Source organism: Monodelphis domestica, chromosome 8, assembly GCF_027887165.1.
Source record: "Monodelphis domestica isolate mMonDom1 chromosome 8, mMonDom1.pri, whole genome shotgun sequence".
Lineage (NCBI taxonomy): Eukaryota > Metazoa > Chordata > Mammalia > Didelphimorphia > Didelphidae > Monodelphis > Monodelphis domestica.
The window spans coordinates 140435173-140455614 of NC_077234.1; positions in this window are offsets into that span (position 1 = coordinate 140435173).

Consider the following 20442-nt stretch of genomic DNA (forward strand, 5'->3'; position numbering starts at 1 on the left):
AATTCTGTTAGTCTTTTGCCTTGAATCTGTGTGTGTCACCCAGCCTCAAATGTGTTTTTTTGTGAACTGCATACAGTAGGATTTTGTTTTTAATCCATTCTACTATCCACTTCCATTTAACAGGTGAGTTCATCCCATTTACATTTAGTGGTATGATTACTAGCTGTGTATTGCCTTCCATCATATTATGCCTTTTAAGTCCTGCTCTATTCCCTTTCTCTCTGTTCCTAATCACCAATGTTTTGCTTTTTTGTCACCCCCACAATTCCCTCTCCCTCTAGTTACCACCCTCTTCTTTTGTCTAATTCCCCTTCTACTTCTTTGTGAGGAAAGATAGACTTCTATACCCCACTGACTAGGGTAAGATAGAATTCTATACTTCACTGAGTATATTTGTTTTACCCTTTATGAGCCCTTTACAATGAGAGTAAAGTTTAAGTATTGCCCATTATTACCCTCATCCTCTTCTCTCTATAATGATTTTCATTCCTCTTTAATGTTATATATTTACCCCATTCTATCTCTTCCTATCTGTTTCTCTCAGTGCAACCCTCTGTTTCAGGCCTTGATTGATTTTTTACATATGATTTATACTCATACATATCAGGTCATACATACATATTGTTCCATATTATTACATTCACATATACATCATATCATCATAATTAGCTTACTTCTCCACCCTTTTCACAAGTAAATTCCTTCTATCTTCTCTGTTACTAAGAGTAATTTTTGAGAATTACAGAAATCAAATTTCCAAGTATACATATAAACATTTTGACCTTAATGAATCCCTTACATTTACTCTTTCTTTTTCACCTTTTTGGGCTTCTCTTGTGTCTCATATTTGGATTTCAGTTTTTTGTTTTTTGTTTGTTTGTTTTTTGTTTTTTGGGGGGAGGGTTTAGGTCTGGCTCATTTATCAGGAATGCTTGTGAATCTTCTATCTTATTGAATGTCCATTTTTTCCCTTGAAAGAATATATTCAGTTTTATCAGATATGTGACTCTGGCTTATAAACCCAAATCTTTTGCCTTCATGAAGATTATATTCCATACCTTTAGTCCTTTAATATAGAAGCCCCTAGGTCCTGTGTGATCCTGATTGTAGCTCCATGGTATTTGAATGGTTTCTTTCTGGCTAGTTGATTTATTTTTTTCCTTAACTTGATGGCTCTTGAATTTAGCTATTACATTCCTGGAAGTTGTCAATTGAACATTTCTTTCTGGAGGTGATCTGTGAATTCATTCAACTTTAACTTTATTTTCTTGCTTGAGGATGTCTGAGCAGTTGTCTTTGGTAATTTCTTAAAATATGATATCCAAGGATTTTTTTTTTTGATCATGGCTTTGAGGTAGTCCAATAATTCTCAAATTGTCTCTCATAGATCTATTTTCTAGGTCACTTGTTTTTTCAATAAAATAGTTCATGTTTTCCTCTATTTTTTCATTCCTTTTATTCTGCTTTATTGTTTCTTGATTTCTCATGAAATCATTAGTTTCTAGATAATCTATTCTGATTTTCAAGACCTGCTTATCCTCTATCAGTTTTTGATTCTTTTTCCTTTTTCAATTGTCCCATTTCTTCTTATATCATTTTCCTTTCTTCTTGCATCTCTTTAATTTCCCTTTCCCATTTTTCCTCCGCCTTTTTTAATTGGTTTTTGAAATCCTTTTTGAGTTGTTCCAGAATCTGTGACAAATTCATATTTTTCTTTTGGATTTTGGGTGTGATTCTTTTGCTTTCACTGTCCCCTTCTGTGTCTGTACCTTGCTCTTTGTCTCCATAAAAAATCTTTAGAGTTAGGTGCTTTTATTTTTGTTTGCTCATTTTAGCCATCTAATTATAGGTAGGGCTGGGGGAAAGATGTGATTGTCTGAGAACTGAGAGTTCTGAGAGGACACTCCCCCTGCTGTTTCAATTGATTCTTGGGATGTGATAGATGATATTACTAAGTACTATTTTTGTTTTTGTTTTTGTTTTTTTCCTAATGCTCAGGGTGGTGCTCCAAGACAGGATAATCAAGATAATCAGGGTTGTGCCTGATTGGATCAAGTACAGAGTGAGACCAAAATCTAATCTTTAGGCTAGAATTTGAACAGTCCATGACATCAAAATCAGACTAGAATTAAAAGCTTACACTGAAGCCTAAGGCAAGTCTTTATTCTATGAGCATTATAGATGGTCTTTATACTTAAGCCAAATCTTCCATGGATTTATATGTACTTAAGGGAAAGTATAACTCATTTTTTCTGTTTTTTAAACAAATTTTTTTTAAACTACCTTAGCAAAATATCCTTTTAAAAATTTATTTGGAGTCTGTAATGACTGATGTTAATGGGAAGCACACTGGTAGGTGCTTCTGAGTAACAGCTCAAGAAACCCAGGCCTTTAGAGTTATCCCTCCAACCCTGAGTAGTAATAGTCAGCTATCTTCTGAAGAACCCAACCATGGGAGTAAGTTGAGTGAGTAGCCCTATCAGATTTATTCCACCTAGAACATTGATCTTGAGAAAACTGTCAGCTGATATGTACAAAAGGGTTGTACTATCACAATGCCTACTTCTTCAATCAGATGGTCATGCAAGATAAAAACATCACATTAAACAAGGTTTTGTATATATATATATATATATATATTTATATATATAGTCTTATACAATCAGAAATTTGTTTTTTCTACTTCTGTATACCAAGAATTATAATAGTAATTTTTTATGAAGCATAACAAGTAGAATCTAGATGAATAAACTTTTCTTCCTTCATTAGAAACATATTTTTCCTTGAGGTTTTTAATTCTCATATTATGCCATATCCTATCAGACAATTATGTACTGTGACATACTTTTCATCATTCCTTTAGCTTGTAAGAAAGCAGAATAAAATTGAATCATATAAATTCAGGAATCTCTTCAATGTCAAATCAAAAGTCAAGAGAATATTCATAAGATCATTGCACAAGTGTCCCATATTCCTGATGCAGAACCTTGGAGCTTCACTGAAATGATTTTACTTTTGAAAAGAAGCTTTAATCATAAGTGGGGAAATAACAGTGCTTTATTATAAAGACTCTTTAGTGCAGATTAGAAGGAATTCAGTTCTCTCTTTAAAAATTATCCTTGGTCACAGTGTTTTTGAAATGTTATCAGTATCAGAATATTATCTCAAAGTAGCTGAATACTTATAGCCATCTTTTCAAGAATTCTGTAATATACTACTCCTCTCTAAGGACCTGAGAATAAATTATTCAGTATAAATATATATATATATATACATATATATATATATATATATATGTGTGTGTGTGTGTATACATATATAGTTATAATTATTTGTGCCTAATAACATGGTACAAAAAATGGTGTTGGATCTGAGATCAAAGAATTTGGGACTATATCCTGACCTGACTTTACTCTTCTTACCTCTTTAGCTAATCATTTAATTTCTCTCAGCCTCATTTTCCTTACCTATGAAATGAATGAGTAAGATTTGGTGACTTTAAAGTTCCTTCCCACTCTAAAGCTATGATCTTTTCCATATGCTTAAAGAAAAAAAAGTGCTTCAGGGGGAACAAATATAGTAACTCTTAACAGTTGATTCATTGAGGTTGTCAGAAAGTACATGATGTATTTGTAAAAACAAACAAACAAAATCAGTTGTGTGCTAGTAAAAGTTTAACAACTAGCTCTCTAAAGACACATGATACATGTTCCAGTTTAATCTGCATTACCTTGTTATCATTTCCTTTTGTCTAGACAGTCAACAAAACAATAAATCAAGTCCTGATTTTGTAGTGTTTCTCAGTTCCTGAGTTGTCATTTAACAATAGCTCTTAGGATCCAACATAGAATTGCTTATAAAATCAATGATTTATATGAATAATATCAATTTAAATTTGTAGCTTATCAACAAACATTCAAGAAAAATCCACAAAAAAGTTACTGAATTTCTAAATGCTGAATAAATACTAGAAATAGTAGGAGAATCAATTTCTTTGCTCTTATATAAACTTGACTAAACATTTTTCCATGTAAATTGTTTTATTTTCTAATAAAATGAGAAATTTGTACTAAATTATTTTAAAGGTTTTTTAGCTCTACGAATCTTCAACTTCAGAGCTGCTAATCAAATAAGAAAACTAATTTTCATTATTCAGATATATGTAACCCCTTTCTTTCCATGACTTAGGATCATAGGTTTAGATTTATAAGGGATTTTAATACTCATCTAGACCATTTTTTAAAATTTAATAGATGAGGAACCAGAGACTAAGAGGGATTAAAATGAACTTGTCAGCATCATATTCACTGATGCTCATTCCAGTGTTCTTGTCACTGCACCATGCTTTTAGCAATTCATTCAGTTACTTAAAAGCTGAGACAGCTTAGAGGTAGAAGATGATATATGGTTCCAACTGTCAGAGTCACATCAAGATTTGTCTTCAGTACAAGATCTACCTTGAGTGTAGTAAGCCACCTTGATGTGCAGTGTGATTTATTCTGTGAAGTAAAAATAAGAAAAAAAAAACCTTTCAGGTTGGATCTCATGACAGTTATATAGCTAGAAGAAACTCATTATGTGATATCTGGTAAGACAAAATATTTAAATGAGTGAATAATTAGAATTCTTGAAATTGAGTTGCATGAAATCTTGAATTGGATCCAACTGACAAAGTAGTGCATCAGACTGCTCAAGAAACAAAAGGGCACATTCTTAGTAATTTTAAGTATTTTGTGACAAAAAAAAAATCTGAGTTTGACTCACTCTTGTGTCCAAACCCTCACCTCCATTCAATATGCTCAGAATGATTTTATTGCTGTCCTCATCTTCATTTTGTCATGATCACATGACATATTACTACATTCTAAAATATCTGCTTTTCTCTCTACTCATCATTCAGCTTTTAGGCACCCTGTTCTTCACTTGTCCTCCCATTGTTTTTTAATATTTAGACTGATAGCTACCATTACTCCTGCTAATAAGCATGTTGAAATATAAAATTAGGAGGCAAGGGAGAAAGGAGAATGAGATATTTTCTTATGTAGCCACTGAATTGTTCCATGTAATCCACATGAAGGAATAATGGACAGAACTAACCATATTGTTTAATTTCAGGCATTTTCATCATAAAGCAACCTATTAAAGTTCTTGTGAGAACCTATTTAAATGGTGATCAATTTGATTAAGTTAAGTGAGACCTCTTTCTTTAAAGTCTTTAAACATTCACTGGGCATAATACAAAATATCCACTCTGTAGACAAAGTTAATTTATTGCATGATTCAGATAATACATTTTATAAATCAAAAATGCCTTTTGGACCAAATTAGTTTACTATATAAATTTAACATAAAGAACCATTTGAAATTTAATAACATAGTAATTTAAAATATTTCTTTAGAAACATGTTTATGAATTTATGTTTCCATGAATGTACAAATGTATTCATATCTATGCCTCAGTAAATACATTTATGCATATGTATTTGTAAATATATAGATATTTTGATATATGCAAATTACTTCCCTTATTTTTCACTGTTTGTTTTAAAGCAAATTATTGGGAATTTATTAATTATGTATACTTTAAAATTATATAATTCAATAAAATAGATAATTTGCAAGATAATTATTTTGGTGGAATAAAACTTATAAAAGGTATAGTCAATTTTGTAAATGCTTTTTAAAGATACTTGAACTCACAGTTTTCCCCAGGCATTTTCATTTCAATTATATTTCCATTGTGCTACAACTATATTGTTAAGATCAATTAAAGGAAATAAATTGAAAAATATGGGGTTTTGTTGCACTTATTTATTATCTATTGAGCTGCTCTTGTTAAACAAATTGGTAGCAATTGTGGCCTCTTCCCACAGTTCAACTGCTGGGCTCCCTGATTTTGTTAATAGATTATGTATACTTAGGTGGATTTGAAACTTGTTGAATACACAAACTGAAAACAAAAAATAATGCAACTGGTCAGCTTGACCAAAATTTTCATGAAATGTTTCATTGGTCTACCTTTGTAATTATTTTGTTCAAGATTTTTCCAGTTACTTAATAAAAGCATGAATGGCATGCAAATAAAATTTTCTCATGGCATGAAGCTGAGAAAACTAGCAAAACTATTGGAAGTGAGAATCAAGATCAGGAAGATCTAAGAAGCTTAGAATGATGGATACAATCTACTAAGATGAAATTCATTTGAGATGAATATGAATCTTAAACTTTGATTCAAACTATGCATGTGCGTGTGTGTGTGTGTGTGTGTGTGTGTGTGTGTGTGTGTGTGTGTACTGGTGAAAATCAAGGACAACAGTTGCTTTAAAAAGGTTTTGGTGTTCTCCAAACTCAAAGTTGGGAGTAAGCATAATGTAGTCATCAACATTTAATATAAAATTAATCAATATCAATATTATGATATCCATATCAAAAGATTAATGACACTTCTATCATAATTTGCTTTGGTGAGACATCTATGTATGCACCAAGGAACAATGAACTCCAGAACTGGTTTACTTTGGGCTACTTACCTTTTCTCTCTCAGAGTCAAGAACCAGCATTGTTCCAACTGAGATTAAACATTTTAAGAGCACTGGAAATTAGAAGAGAAATTATTAGCCTTAGAAATATGAGGGACAAATTATTTTATATTGACTCCTTAAAATTAACCTTTAACTTAAACTAAAATAATTATTCAATAGATGATAGAAAAATAGAGTAAATTAAATTGTATATCCTCTTTAAAAATTATTTTTATTCTCACAAAACTACACTTCCACACTGTTCTAAGAGCAAACTCATACATAACCCAAACTCCAAAATAAAATTATAAATACACTGAAGTGAAAGTTGACTCCAACAGTTTCTTCCTCTGGAAGTAGATGGCATCCCCCATCATAAGTCTTTCAGGATTACCCCAGACTGCTGCATTGCTGAGAGTAGGCGAATTTTCACAAATAATCATTGTCCAACATTGCTGCTATTGTGGGCAATGTTCTCCCAGTTCTTCTTTTTTTTTTTTTGACTTTTTAAACATTATTTTATTTGGTTATTTACAAACATTATTCATTGGAAACAATGATCATTATCTTTTCTTCCCCCCACCCCCCTTCCACCACTTCTCCCATAGCCAGCGCACAATTCCACTGGTTATCACATGTGTTCTTGACTCAAACCCATTTCCATGTTGTTGGTATTTGCACTAGAGTGTTCATTTAGAGTCTCTCCTCAGTCATATCCCCTCAACCCCCGTAGTCAAGCAGTTGCTTTTCATTGGTGTTTTTACTCCCATAGTTTATACTCTGCTTGTGGATAGTGTTTTTTAGATCCCTGCAGATTGTTCAGAGACATTGCATTGTCCCTATTGGAGGAGTCCATTACCTTCAATTGTACCACAGTGTATCAGTCTCTGTGTACAATGTTCTCCTGGTTCTGCTCCTCTCGCTCTGCATCACTTCTTGGAGGTTGTTCCAGTCTCCATGGAATTCCTCCACTTTATTATTCCTTTGAGCACAATAGTATTCCATCACCAACATATACCACAATTTATTCAGCCATTCCCCAATTGAAGGGCATCCCCTCATTTTCCAAATTTTGGCCACCACAAAGAGTGCAGCTATGAATATTCTTGTACAGGTCTTTTTCCTTATTATCTCTTTGGGGTACAAACCCAGCAGTGCTATGGCTGGATCAAAGGGCAGGCAGTCTTTTATTGCCCTTTGGGCATAGTTCCAAATTGCCCTCCAGAATGGTTGGATCAGTTCACAACTCCACCAGCAATGAATTAATGTCCCTACTTTGCCACATCCCCTCCTGCATTCATTACTTTCCATAGCTGTCATGTTAGCCAATCTGCTAGGTGTGAGGTGATACCTCAGAGTTGTTTTGATTTGCATCTCTCTGATTATAAGAGATGTAGAGCACTTTTTCATGTGCTTATTAATAGTTTTGATTTCTTTGGCTGAGAACTGCCTGTTCATGTCCCTTGCCCATTTTTCAATTGGAGAATGGCTTGATGTTTTATACAATTGATTTAGCTTTTTGTAAATTTCAGTAATTAAACCTTGGTCAGAGGTTTTTATGAAGATTGCTTCCCAATTTGTTGCTTTCCTTCTGATTTTAGTTAAATTGGTTTTGTTTGTACAGAAGCTTTTTAATTTGATGTAGTCGAAATTATTTATTTGACATTTTGTGATTCTTTCTATGTCTTGCTTGGTTTTAAAGTCTTTCCCTTCCCAAAGGTCTGACATGTATGCTATTCTGTGTTCGCCTAATTTACTTATAGTTTCCTTCTTTATGTTCAAGTCATTCACCCATTTTGAATTTATCTTGGTGTAGGGTGTGAGGTGTTGATCCAATCCTAATCTCTCCCACACTGTCTTCCAGTTTTCCCAGTACTTTTTATCGAATAGTGGATTTTTGACCCAAAAGCTGGGATCTTTGGGTTCATCATATATTGTCTTTCTGAGGTCACTTGCCCCAAGTCTATTCCACGTCCCAGTTCTTCTTATTTCACTCTGCATCAGTTCCTGCAGATCTTTTCAGCTTTTTCTGAAATCATCTTGCTTATCATTTCTTATAGGACAGTAGCATTACATTACCAACATGGAGCACAATTTATTTGGCCATTCCCCAACTGATGCACACCCTCTCAATTTCCAGTTCTTTGCCACTTCAAAATGAAATGCTAAAAAAAATTTCTTTTGTACCAATAAGTCCTTCCCTTTATTTTTTCTTAAATGATCTCTTTGGGATACAGACCCAGTAGTGGTATAACTGCATCAAAGGGTATGCACAGTTTTATATTCTTTTAGGTATAGTTCCAGATTTCCCCCTCCAGAATGGTTGGATCATTTTACAACTCAACCAACAGTGGCATTAGTGTCCCAATTTTGTCACATCATCTTTAACATTGACCACTTTCCTTTACTGCCATTTTGGTCAATCTGATAGGTGAGAAAGGTGGTACCTAAGCATTGTTTTAATTTGCATTTCTAATTAAATCTCATTCCCATAGAATATGAAGACTTGCAGGGAATGAACTAGATGATATACTTGTAAAATTCTTTATAGAAAGAAAAATAGATGTTTTGTAACAAATATTCAGTCAAGTAAAGCAGATGGGACATAGCAGAAGTATTAAACACACAGCCCACTCCTGGATGTTGAAGAAGCAGATTAAAATGTAATTGGGAAACATTTTTAAAAATGAATTTCAAAAGGCAATAAAGTACATATAATATTTGTGTCATTTTAAAGTAAACATGAACCCAGAACTATCCTTATGTGTGACTTAGAAACCCATGTTTCTATTTGAGTTGGACATGACTGGAATGAAAGGCGAGAAGGAGAGGAAACAGATTTCTGTTATTTTTTTTTTTTACTAAGAGATAGGTGTGCTACAGTTGTGGAATGTTGCATGCACTTTAAGATGAGGTTACTATATTATTAGTTTTAATTGTTTCAACTGTTTAACTTTTTTACAAAAAGACCTCTTAAAGAGTGGGGGGTAATCTGTAAATGTTTGCAATATATAAATAATTCATAAGCAGTGTGAAATATTCTTAGGGCATCATCAAAATTTTCTATTCACCACAATAAGTAATCACTTGAAATAAAATTGATATTGCATTTTGAGGCTATTCTATCAATAGTATATTGTAGGTGATTCAAAAACATTCAATTGATTGAATGAATTTGGCAATTTACCAAACTTTACTGAATCCATAATCATATTATTTTAATAACTTAAAAGTAGTTATTCAGATTTCTTAGTATCAAGTTATATAGTCCTATTACTACTTTAATACTTTTACAAATTAAAAATATATTATTCAACTAACATTCTGTAAACTTTATTTTCCTTTCCAAATGAATTAGGTCAAAGATCTTTTGACTCTAGAAGACAATTTAACAAGCAATTTTTAGCTTTTATACAAAGATTGCTGAAAACCTATTCAAAGCCTTTGTTCTCATGAACAAAAGAGAAAAAACTGAAAAGCTGTCCTATATACTTAGGAGAAATGACTTTTGGATTTACATGCTCCAGTCTTTACATTTCTGACATAATTTTAAAGAACAGAGAAGACAGTTAATTTTTCCTTTTCTTAGAGCTGCTTAAAATTTCACCCTTTCTCCAATATATTTTCATTTTTTAAATACTTATCAATTATACATGAATTATACAACATTTTTGAGAATTTTGAGTTCCAAATTCTTTCCCTTCCTACTTTCCAGGTCTTCTCCTTGAGAAGGAAAGAATTTTAATAAAGATAATAAATGTGAAGTCATCCAAAATATATTTTCATATTTATCATGTTACAAAGAAAAAAAATCCCACAAGAAAAATAAAGTAAAACAAATTGTATTCTTCTGCCCCTTCTCCCAGTGAAAACCTTAATTTTCCTGGGTTTGCCATTCACCTAATTCACTTATAGGATTGAGGCCTGTTAGTTACCATTAACATGGTTTAGCCCACTTGGCAAGATGGTTTATCAGGGTGTATGGGGTGTTCAGAGAAAGTCTATCTAATGCACTTAGTATGTACCAGAAGTGAGACATGAACTCATGCCTTTCTTACACTGAAGTCAGCTCTCTATCTATGACAGACAGCCTTTTCAGGTGTTAGTTCACAGATTCAGTGAATTTTTGAGTTGAATGGGATCTTATAGGTCATCTACTCTATCCCTTTCTGTGAAGCACAGATCTACTCAACAATATCCATGCATTGGTGATACATTCTTTGCTGAAAAACTTTGAGAGATTATTACCTCCTCTAGTAGGCCATTTCATCTTTTTTAAAAAAATAATTTAATTCAATTTTTATTCTATTTTTAAAATGAATTAATTTGCTACAGTAAAATTCCCATGCATCTCTTCCCCTTGCTTCCCTCCCTACATTAGACAAGGTATTATTTAACAAAAATACATGTGTATACATAAAACTATGTTTTGCTTGTTTATTTATACTCATCAGTTCTTTCTCTGTTGATGGATATACATGAATTACTATTCAAAATTTTTTTTCTGTTACTGTATATAATATTCTCTTGCTTTGGCTCATTCCATTCTTTATAATTTTGTGTATTTCTTCCCTTGTTTTTCTAAAATTAACTTGCTTTTCAATTTCTTATAGTACAGTAATGTTCTATCACAATCATATGCTATAACCTGTTTAGCCATTTTCCAATTGATGGGTATCCCCTTAATATCTAGTTCTTTGATACCACAAAGGGAAGTGCTAGAAATAGTTTAGAACTCTAGATTTTTTAAGGGTTATTATATTAGGATCAAGGAAAATATAAATATCCTGTAATATGTGAATTTCAGTTTGGCATTGAACAGTGTTTTGTATAAGAATCATGTAACAAAATAAAGGGAAATATTCTGGAATATAGGATAATGAGGTAGTTTCAGTACTAGGTTAATAGCTGATTTCAGAGACTGGTATTTATTTAATAAGTCCATGCTACTTTCAAAGGATGTTTCCAGTAATTCTTTTTTTCTACTTTCTTTTGACAGTACCTGATACACAGTAGATGTTTAATCATTGTTTATTGACTGTGATTGAGAATAATAGAGAAAGCTAAATTTCCATCTTGACATTGGAAAACTGAGCTTTCCAGAACTTAATTTTTAACATTAAAAAATTAAAAATGGAGCAAACCCAACACTTTATTTAAAATGTTATTATTGAGAAAATATCAATTTTCAAATGACATTTGCTTATATTACTTTCTGCTCTTACTAATTGATTTTTTACTCTATCCTTATTGCTTTTTTGATTAAAGTTTTATAATCGAGCTGTTCTGTTACCTATTGTTAGATTCCTTTACAAAGAATTAATTTAGTAATTCTTCTAAAATTTTTAGCATTTTAGCATGTATCTATATTTCTAAAAATTTATTAGAAATATATTTACACTAGATTAGATCCATAGTAGGAATATAGCCTTGACTTATTGAGATTATTTTTTACTGACAAACATATTATGAGATATCTATGACCTCAGCAACTATCTAAGAGGAGAAAGTGTTTATTATTTTAATCTGTAACATATTTGTGAACTTTTTGAGACAGATTCCCTGCAAGCTGCCTCTACTTGCTAGTCCCAATATTGACTTATATAATATTGATAGAAACATAAAAAATAAATTAACATACATCATTCCTTTTTCCAGCTTGGATTCTATACCATTCCTTCCTTGAACTTTACTTATCTCTTGTCAAATAGTAATAAATACCTAGTAGAAAACTTATTATAACAGTTCCATCTCCACATCTACCTTTCCAATTTACTTTCTCTACCCCATCCTGTGCTTTATAAGTCTCCTCATGTGCTGCCTTCCTCCCTTAGAATGTAAACTCAGTTAAAGTAGGGTGCATCAACAGAATGAGTTCAGATGAAGAAAGTCTTATATGAACAGATACAAAGTGAAGTAAGAAGAACCAGAACAATGAATATTGCAACAGAAATATGATATAATGAACATCTGTAAAGGGCTAAACTATTATCAGTACAACAAGTTGCCTAGATATCCTCAAGGGATCCATAATGAAAAACTTCATCCACAGCCAAAGAAAAAACTGTCAGACTCTGATTGCAGAACAAAACATGTTACCCTATTCTTTATTTCCTTTATGAGTTTTTAAGTGTATGTGTGATATGTGTCTTCTGTCATGGCATGATGAATATGGAAATATATATTGTATGATAGCTCTGGTATAACATATCAGACTGCTTACTGATTCTGGAAGAGAGGGAGGAAGGGAGAAAATCTGAATACTAAAATGTCAGAAAATAATTGAGAATTTAGTTTTTATATATAACAAAAAGGAAAAAGAAAAGAAAAGAAGAAAAAAAGGAAGGAGGGAAGGAAAGAAGCAAGGGAAAAATGTAGGGTTTATTTTGCTTTCTTTTTTATTTTTGTATCCCCAGTGCTTAGCACACTGCCATGCACAGTGCAAGTGACTAATAAATATGTTATGTTTGTTTTTTATATCATAGCATATCTGTCTGTCTGTCTGTCAAACTATTTATTATCCTCAAACATTGAAATATATGCAAGGTATTTTGAGATCACAACACTCTTAAGGAACTGTTTGACAAATCATTCTAAACATATAGTATCTCAGAATGTTAAGGAAAAAAAAACCCAAAACTTTCCTACCCTAGGTTGTTTTTTTTTACTCCCCTGGAAATGGACTTACTTTGGTGTTCTTATAATGACTGGTGTCACAAATCATTTTCAAATTCTTTTATACTGCTGGCTTTCTGAACATTTTTAAAACACTTATTTTTAGATTCCTAACAATCAAATAAAATTGTTAGTAGTTGACTACTCCATAGAGAGTATTCTACATGAAGCTATTCCATTGAACACACTATGAAACACATACACTTAGGAAAGGGTATTGTTATCTTGCTTTTTTGTGAAACTATTTTACCTACAAAAGAAAAGAAACATTTATTCATATGTGAATCTGTATAACTGTTCATAGACATTCTTCAAAGTCCTTAAACACATTTCAGTTTCAAATTTAATTAATTAAAATTATCTTACTGAGTGCCTATAATAAAATGACATTCAAATAGTCAATCATTAATATCTCTCACTTCTAGGAGAAAAAAATAAGCCCTTAAACCAGAAGCTGTTTGAACATATGGCTCCTTTCTCAGCCCATTGTTGTGGTCATATATAAACACAGCTTGTGCATTTTTTCCTGATCATTATATATAGCAAAGAGGTTAAAATCAAAGCCCTTCATTGAGCAACCACATATATACATTTGATTTTATAAATCTGATTTTTTTGCCTTCTCAATATTCACCAGACATGTGTTTCTGGGGAGCCCTTTGACAGTGAAGAAAATGAAGTTATGAAGAAGGCGAGGTATGGAATGGGTGTGTGGAGGAGTAGGGGTTCTGTGATATATAGGTGGGAGGATTGAGGGATCAGGTAGATGCAATTTATGGAGGATCTTAAATTTCTGAGACAGTATTTTGTATTTTATTCTAGAAACAATAACAATCTTGAGTTTCTTGAATAGGAGAGTGAAAAGGTGAATCATGTGCCTTTCAAATATCACTTCAGCCACTTTGTGTAGTGTGGATTAGAAAGGAGGAGGGGGAGATTGGAGCAGGGACATTAATAATGAAGCTATTGCAGTAATTAAAAATGTGATCCTTAGAATCTGAATGAAGGTATAAGCATACAGCAGAGCTTTGATGATCTGTTTTGGGGGAAGAATTGGTAGGATTTTAAAGTCAAATGATAAAATATCTGGGAAAAACACATTATATCTTCTATTATCAAATTTTGTTAATGTTCAAGTTTAAATCTAAAGAAATTCAATTGAAAAGGAATAGTCAATAATCAAGAATAGTCAAAAATAAATTTGGGACAGGTAAATAGTTTCAAACTTGAGGGAAAGCCAAATGGTTTCAATGTAACTCAAAAAGAAGCATTATGATCAGGACTTTGGAAATATGTTCATTTTTTTTCTTGTTGAATCAACAATTAATTGGGTTGAAGTAATATCCTCACTTGAGGGAGGAGAATCTCAGAAAGAGTAAGAATAGGTAGAGGAAAGATTGGGTGGGGGTGAAAATATTCTTGGAAAGAACCTAGAAATTGGATGAGCCTAATGATCATGTTACAACTTTTGGTAACTGATGAACATGTTGGGTATTGTTCCTCATATATATATATATATATATATAATCATGATTGAAAATCTGTTACCCTAAAAAAGAACTACATATCCCAAGATCCCACTGACTTCCTGTCATTACATACTTCCTGTAGACAGAGGATAAAGGGTGTGGGCTTTGGAGGCTCCCTCTCTCTGATGAAGAATCAGCATTGATGATGGTGAGTGGGGTTGACTAAAAAATGGCTAACCAGCCATGGGCACATGGTCTTTATTTTGTATCTTCTTTATTCCTTGATTTCTAATGATCATTAATAAATCTCTTAAAATATAATATTATTATTGAGATTTAATTTTAACTTTTACTATATATATATTACATATATATATATATACATATACATATAGCATAGAGAGTTCAGGTGATTTACTTAAGTTCATAGAAATGAAAAGTGGTAGAACCAACACACATATATATTTATCATAACCAACTATAACAGGTCAGTTCTATAGCATTGTGATCCTTTACTGTTGGGAATACAGTTGTAAACTAAATATTTCTCCAAATCAAAATCAATAGTAACAATTTACATGGCATGATCTAGAGACAGAATGAGTTCACTTCTCAAAATTTGTCTAATGTTTATGTGATTTTTGTATGTAGATATGAGATTACTCAGGGATGATTTATTTATTAAAATTAAATGTGATATTTTTTCTTCTATCACAATATGATGAATGTGGAAATATGTATTGCATTATAACCCAAGTATAAACTATATCATATTAACTACCATCTTGAGTAGGAAGGAGGGAATGAGAGGAAAGGAGAGAAAATGGATTGTAAAGTGATAGAAAATGATTATTAAAAATTGTATCAACATGTAATATGGAAAAAAAATAAAATTAAATAAAAATAAGAAATAGGAGTTGAACTAGTCCCAAACAATTAAGCTCCAAAGGTTCACATCTGGCCTTGGAGATAGAAAATTGTTTGCAATGCAGCTAAGTTCTGGTTAGTGCAAATAATTTATTCCCTGAAGTGGTCATATGTATTTGAATTTGCATTCTTCAATGTTATAATTATGTAAAATATAGCAATTAATTTCAGGTCAATGGAAACATGCACTATGAATTTTAAAAATGTGACCATTTCTGGTTCTTGACTATTCACACTAATCAAGGACTAGGTTACAATACAACAACTAGTTATTCTTTTTATATATGAGTGTAATTTTCATAATTTTAATATGTTTAAGGATTTAGGGTTAAACAATATGAGTAAATAATACAACAGTGTATGATCACTGTGGTAATTAAAATAATTATGGTCATAAAATGTGGTGATTAAAAGAGTTAATGCCTTAAACTGTAAGAGTTAAAATGGTTGAGGTTGTAAACTGTAGTGAGTAAAATAGTGGAAGATAGATATGAGTGGGTGAGTAAATTTGTGACTTCAGAAAATATGTTTCACTACAATGTCTTGGTTTAAATCAAATATATAAGGTGGTCGCCAGGGAAATATTCCCAATTATGAATATACCCAAGTCAACTGGGTTTTATAGAGAATTTAATTAATAATACAATGAGGAATTAAAGAAAGAGAAAAAGAGTAAGAAAGGAATAAGTATGAAGGGCTTTAAGCTAACATGGCCTAGACCTGAGTCTTAAGAGAGAGAGATCAGTCAGTCAGTCTTTTATCACTCACCACAAGGTCTGTCTAAGCAAGGATTCTAGTGACAGAGTCTCCTCAGAGAGAGTTCCAGCCAGAGTCCTCCTCAAAGAGCCTTCCAGCCAGAGACTGTTTCAAAGGATCTCTCTCAAGAGCCTCCAGAGGGACAGAGTCCCCTCAGAGGAGCTCCAGCGAGACCTCCTTAAAAATTGTCCTCCAAGAGCTTCCCTTCTCCAGAGCCTCTCTCAAGAGATTTCTCCAAAAGGATTCTGCTTTTTCTTATATAGGGGGTTTTCTCTTATGTCACCTCCCCTAAGTCCTTACATCTACCAATCACAGTAGACATTTTCCAAAGGACAGCCCATTCTAAAAACACTGCTGGGTTGACTAATCCCTTTAGTAAGTTTGTACCAGAAAAAACTTCTGAATAAGTTTTCACCTCTTTGCTCCTGGCAAGTTTACAAGTTGCCTGACCTTTAATAGGTACTCAGCACCCCATTGTATTAATTCTAAAAATAGGCATGACTTAAAGAACTTTTTGCCTCATTATAAGTATGGGTTTAAGTACTTTCATTGTTTAGCAAGGTGTTTTCTCCCCTAAAGCAGTCTTAAGTACAGGTGGAGTAGAGGTCCTCCCATTTCTGATCCAAGTAGAGTTCTCACCTTCCAAATGGGGAATTTTCCCAGTAGGGAATTGTTCCAATGGAGAATTCCCCAATGGGGAAATTTTTAACATTCACAAGTCTGAGAAATTTCAAGATTCACATCATACATATTTATTGTTCCTATCAAAGATAAATTAAGTAATTTGTGTTTTTTTGGAAGCCTATATTCATTATATGATAACCTATATTTTGAATGTATGCAATATGGACTCTTGAATATGAGTAGTTCTGTACCGTTATTTGTTTGCTATTTCATTTACAGATTTCCTACTACATGAGAATAGCATAGTACTTTTACATTTTATAATTTTCTTTCACAATACCTTAGGAGGAAAGGAGGAAAGGTGCAATTTTTCCTTGTCTTAAGATGGATAAATTAAACCATAGAGAGTTCACGTGATTTACTTAAGTTCATAGAAGTTAAAAGTGGTAGAACCAAAATCTTCTTAATTCAATGTTCTTTCTATTCACCTTGGTTCCTACTCAAATATGAGCTCTCTATACAGGGTGAAAAGATCAGCATCAGTGTTATCACCATTTTTGACAGGAGTTTGAATAATTTCCCCCAAGATAATCATTTGAATTATTTCCTTTTATTTCCATCTAGAAAAAAACTATCCAGAGTCATAATTTTGGTTAAATTATTTACACATTTAATTTTCTGTATATATTATGATGTTTTAAATCAATGGGGTGAAAACCCTTAAACATTTAAGTGTTTATGAACCAAACACAATACCATTAGATTAAAAAAATATAAGCGACAAAACAATTCCTGTCTTAAAAAAGTATAATTTTTTAATAGGAGATGAATCTCATATTGGTGGTGAGTGTAATTATAGAGCAATGAATCACATGTCCTTTCCAGGAATGTGAGTGCTGGTTTGATTACTGTTCCTAAAACCAGTTGGATTAGAGATTGAAGGATAACACATCAGGACATTGGATGAAGTATAATAGGATGAGTCTGGACCACATAGACCCAGAAGAGGAGTAGAAGGACAAGATTGTAGAAAGATGGTCCAAGTGTTTTGATCTTATTAATTTAAAGCATATAATTTTCCTACTAATTATGAGTAAAGAGCAATCCAAGGAATCTCCTCAAATGAAGTTCATCTTTGAGTACTTGTTTCAGATATCTTTATTTCATATCTTTATTCTGAATTCAATTGAATTAAGTAAAAACTTATGTTTTACATTCAAAAGAATGCAACATGTTGCAATTGATAAATACAATGTTGATATAAAACAATATATAGTAATTTCATGACATTGCACTGATAACTGGAATGATAAAAATGACCAGTTGTAAACTTTAAGGCTAAAATAACAACTGTACACATATCACATACAATTGATGAGAACTGAGAATCTAACAAGTCATCTCAAATACCTGGCCTTGAAAAGTTTATGCTAAGTTGATCACTCTTTTATTCAACCTCTACTTTTCATCTGCTTAGCCTAGACGTAAAACATTTTTTTAATATAACAGTTGAAAATGTTCAGATAAAGTGTAAGCTATTGTTCCTAAAACTTCCCTTGGTAATTTTCTCTTTATTTTATTGCCTCAAACAACTAGAAAGGATGTAACTGAATTAGTTTTTATTGTGTGTAGGAAATAACTTTGAAATTATTTTTCATTAAAAAATGTGACATTTACCTTGAGAGATTTTTGTTCTATTTATGTAAAAATTCAGTCTTTGGTAGTATTACCAAATAAGGAGAATAAAATAAGTATCTGTTCATTTATTTTAACCTGTTTTTTATGTTCACTTGTAGATTTCTTCTCATATTTATATGTATATATTAATTCAAAATGAAGAGAATATTGCTACCACAATAAAATATAGAATGTCATTTATAATTAAATAAAGAATATAAGTTTATCTGACTTTTAATTCCTAAATCATGACTAATTACTGGTATTATTTGGAAGGTTTTTCAAAAAGTCTTCATTTAGTTGTGTGGAAACATTTTTGAAAACAGGTATTTATGTTTTTTAAAACAGTTGTATCTTCACATAAATAAGTTAATGATTTTGAAAAATAGTAGACATAAATTGTAAAACTGTATTTTGGACTTTACATCTATGGTCATTTGCATAGAAGCACTTTGTGAGTAGGCAGGTTCCTTCCTTGCCCACACTGGCACCTGGTAGAAGTTTAATAGTTGCTAGTCAATTGATTGATTGATGTCCTACTGCTTGATGTCACCAAAGAATGTTCTGTGATGAGAAGCATATAACTTTTTGCTTTTTGTGTTATAAAGGCCTTTTGTGCCAATTCACTCTGACTTCTTACCTTCTGGAAATGAGAGCTATAAATGACATTGACACTCCCTGCTTGGACTATACCATTCACCCAATCATGGCAAAATGAGTAGAGTCCTGAACTTGGAGTCAGCAAACCCTGTGGCCAAAGGCCACCTCTGACATCTTATTAGTTATATTAGCCCTGGAAAACCTATTAGTATCCCACAGGTTACATTTACTAAACTTTAAAATAAGAATAGCCATGATTCCCACTTCAGTGTGCTATTTTTGTGAGGATTAAAAATAATAAGGTATGCAGAGCACTTTGCAAGACAAAAATTTCTTTGTGAATATCAGCTATTTTTATTGTATATTTTGGTTGACAACAAACATGAAACTCTCACATAACTTCAACTTTTCATGCTTGAAATATTAGAGAAGCACAGCTTAATTTGAGGATCATATCCATTGGTGAAGAAGAAACATATTTAAATTAGCAAATTTATGTAATTTCAAGATTTTCATTAGAACTTGAAGCTTGAAGAAAGTCATAAATTAGACTCTGGAGTTCTGGGTTTAAATCGAAACTCTGGCATTTGCTAGCTCTCTGAAGAGTAGTTGAAAAATTCTTTGAGCCCAATTTTCCTATGTGCAATATGTGGGTAAAGATACTTGTGTGGGACTTTAAAAACTCTTTAACTTATCCTAGAAGCAGAATCCTAGTCTTCAAAATCAATATTCTGCTTATAAGGCTTTACAGTGGAGAATCTTGGAATTCCCCAATCATAGATGCATCAAGCTTTCAGGATACTCAAAGAGCAGTACAAAGACAAATGATGGCTATTAGTGGACTGCAGTATTACCAATGATGATTTACACTAAAAAAATGGGTATAAGATTTCATCAAGGGAGAAGAGAGATGAGTCAGTGGATTAAGAGTAAGGCCTGGGTTCAAATCTAGCCTTAAACATTTCTATCTATGTGACCTTGAGCAAGTTATTTAACCCTCCTTGCCTTGCCCTTACCACTCTTCTGGCTTGGAAAGAATATATAGTCTTGATTCTAAGGAAGGTAAGAGTTAAAAAAAAATTCATCAAAGACTGACATGGCCTAAAACAGAGAAGGGTCAATGATGTAGAAAGATTGAGAGCCTGGGTGCATGCTAGTATCCAGGAAATGTTTAGAGCATCAAGTGTGTGTGT